Source organism: Anopheles merus, unplaced genomic scaffold (genome assembly GCF_017562075.2).
Source record: "Anopheles merus strain MAF unplaced genomic scaffold, AmerM5.1 LNR4000070, whole genome shotgun sequence".
Classification (NCBI taxonomy): Eukaryota; Metazoa; Arthropoda; class Insecta; order Diptera; family Culicidae; genus Anopheles; species Anopheles merus.
In genome coordinates, this window is record NW_024427650.1 from 1 (window position 1) to 3,186 (window position 3,186).

Consider the following 3,186-nt stretch of genomic DNA (forward strand, 5'->3'; position numbering starts at 1 on the left):
GGACCAATCCTCCTCCTTATCTCCTAATTTATAGTTTTTATCCTCCCTCTCACTCTCTTCTCTGGCGTTGTGACTGACAGACTGTGGGCACTCGTGAGTTTCCAACATTGTCCCCCCAGTGTACCACGGTTGAGGCGGTTGAATTTGTTAGTAGCCCGTAAACGCTGAACGTGTAACCCGCTTGAGCTTATAGCCCGTAAACGCTGAACGTGTAACCCGCTTAAGCTCTATAGCCGTTACACAAAAACGTCAATCCCGCTTAACAATGGTGCAACCTCTTTTTTCGCCATCGTAGCCTGCGACACTATCAACCGTGGCTACACTTCCTATTATCTGTCAGGTGTTTTGCGTGTATGCGTGTGTGCATTGGTGTTTACTGGCTCACTGTTCGATCTGTTGCGTCGTAACCACGCGGTTTTACCCCAATTGCTCTAAGGAAATTGCACATCCGTGCGTGGACCTATCGTACGTTTAATGGACCGTTTTGACGGTGGCTTGACTAACTTGTCCATTCCTATCAGGGTTTACTACCACGATTCCTCCCTTAGGCCAACAATTCCTAGGAATTGTTACACGCCACTACAACTATATCCCCTATTTCTGTCGGCCGCATCGGTTCGGACCGCTCGGTTCTGTGGTGAAGTGTAGGTAAGAACTCTGCTACATTTGTTCTATTCACATCGTTTGCTAACTTCGAATATTTTGCCATCTTCTGTTTTAGAAACCCATCACGCTTGAACGCCTTTTTGTTGTAGGGCAAATTGACGCTGTTGTACCGCCACAAAGGTCCCATTTCGTATCGCTGTCCGTTCGTTTCCCGCTCCAATATCGCCAACGCTCTTTCGTCGTCCCTAGGCCGCAACGGCCGCACTGCTTTGTCCGACGCGGAGTTACAAGAGAGGTCGTGAAACGCGCGGCCCGAGAAGGACCGGTTTGAAGGACTCGGCTTTGCACTCGCAACCGAGCAAGGCCCATAGACAACCCATCCAAGGCGGGTTTTCGAAGCGACCGGTTCTTTGCAGCTTGCATCCACGGTCTTGAGGGTTCGCGTTATGTTGCAGTTGTCTATGCCTATGAGGATGCGGGGCACGGCGTAAGCGTAGGATTCGAACTGGAGACCTCTCAGATGAGTATAGCGTGCAGTCAGTTGTGCTACGTTTACAGATTGTTCCGGAAGGGCAAGCTCTTTGACCGTGTGTACTTCTGATAGTTTGTATATCGCATGTGACATGTTTCTACCCGATATGCGCACCGATAGCCTTACGGAGTCTTGTTCTTCTCTTGTCACGTCTCCCGTCCATTGTAGACACAACGGGTACGGTGTCCCTGTAACTCCAAGCTCCTGTGCTAGTCCGTGCTCCATAAACGTGGAAGTAGAGCCGTCATCTAAAAAGGCGAACGTATCTATTCGCCCCCTGGGCCCGTGCAGCGTAACGGGTACGTATTTAAAAGCGAAGAGTCTTTCGGTCCTGAATGGGTAAGAACGTTAGCGACACCAGTGTACACGACCCTACCTAAGCCATTTAGATGATCGCGCTGGTGAGGGCTGGCTGGTGTCTGGTCATTCACGTGGAGCAGCTCATGGTGTTGTCTGTTGCATCCGTTCACCGCGCACGGTGCTCTTACGCTGCAACCACCTCTATGGTATCCGAGGCATTTCCGGCATATCCTGCGTTCACTTACAAACGATCTTCTGGCGGCAACCGTTGTCCTTTGGAACTGCTCACACTGGACCAGAGTGGGACAATCCCTGCCGCACAAGGGGCAGACAGTCAACAATTCTGGTGCATTTTGCGATGAAGATGGATCACCAAGATTCTCATCCTGCAATACCGTTGCGTTGCAGTAGGCTAGATGAACCCGCCCAGTACCGATCGGTGGCCGTCGATCGAGTTGCGCTGGCGGGGCACGATGGGGTTGAAACCGTTGAGGCTGGGTGCGGCTGTAATGAGTTGGCGGTTCTGGTTGTTGATGAGTTGAGTCGCTATTTCCATCACGGACATCACGTCGACAACACCACAGAGATCTTCTGCTAAGTCACCAACCCATTTTCCAAACTCCAACAGCGTCACTTCCGAAAGTTTACTCCTCGTTCTCGCCCAGTCGATGCATAGGACGGGGGGTAGTTTCCTGACTAACTCCTTGAGTAACGCCACGTCGTACATGTACCCTCGTAACCCGGAGGCCGTCATCGCTCCTACCAACCGCTTCACCGCATATCCAAACTCTACGACCGTTGACAACCTTTCAATCTTCGCTGGTGCCATTTTTCTGATCTTCTCGGTCATGGACTCCACAATCAGATCTGGTCTGCCGAAACGCGCCTTTAGGGTCGCCATCACCTCATTCAACCCGTCCGGGAAGGACAAAAGGTGGCCTACCGCTTCGAACGCCGCTCCTCTCAACGCATATTGTAGACGGCCGATGTTTTCGTCATCGGTGTAACCACATGCAGTGTTAGTGCGGTTATACGTGGCTATGAAAAGCGACCACACTTCTGGTTCCCCGGAAAGACGGAAGGTCCCGGGGCACCGGTTGACGAGCAGATATCTGGCTCTGACTCAGTGCTGGTGTTGAAATGTGGTTGCACATATTTCGTGTTGTGGTAGTATCGTGTGAGCCGAATGTGTATGCGAAGTGTACGTCGGGTGTGTCTGTATAGTGTGCGCTGAGTGAGAATGTGTCGCGTGAGGAAGAGTTTGTGTTGCGTGTGGATGCATCCTTTGTGACGGTAGTGTAGCGTAGGTCGACGCAATCGCGGGGCTCGGTTGAGGGAGTTGGGTTGCTCAGCAGCGGCGCGTTGCCCGAGGTCGTTGCCCCTGAAATTTGGCCTTGCGTAAGGGCTTTTCCCGCCGGGTATATTCGACGCAAGGATTCCCCGAAACTCTTCACCCACCCAGCAAACTCCGGATAATGTCCCCCCAGTGCCGCCGTGGTTGGGATGCTCAGCGATGGCCGCCGAGCCATTTTCGTCTTCTGCATCCCGTAGCATCTGCATCTCGTGCTCAATCTCCTGCAATCGTCGTCTTCGCGATTCGCGAATGTCATCGCGGCCCTGGTTCGCACCGTGGTTTAATGAGTGGAACGGTGAACTTATCCCCTTACTCTGCCCCCTCTTGCGAAGTACCGCAACGTTCGTTGCGGTGGCATCGCTCCTCGGGTGCTTCCTTCCGTCGTTACAGTGCT

The 3,186-nt window shown here is 52.6% G+C and overlaps 1 long non-coding RNA gene across 2 annotated transcripts; it reads left to right on the forward strand.

The window, feature by feature from the left end:
- Positions 1–379: 379 nt before the first annotated feature.
- Positions 380–1,430, forward strand: LOC121601338. 2 transcript variants are annotated; one of them, XR_006006078.1, is made up of 4 exons: positions 380–465; positions 522–648; positions 722–1,193; positions 1,307–1,430. It is a non-coding gene; the product is annotated as an uncharacterized LOC121601338 (long non-coding RNA). The 2 variants fall into 2 exon arrangements; XR_006006077.1 differs by having other exon boundaries at positions 722–1,430.
- The last annotated feature ends 1,756 nt before the right edge of the window (positions 1,431–3,186 follow it).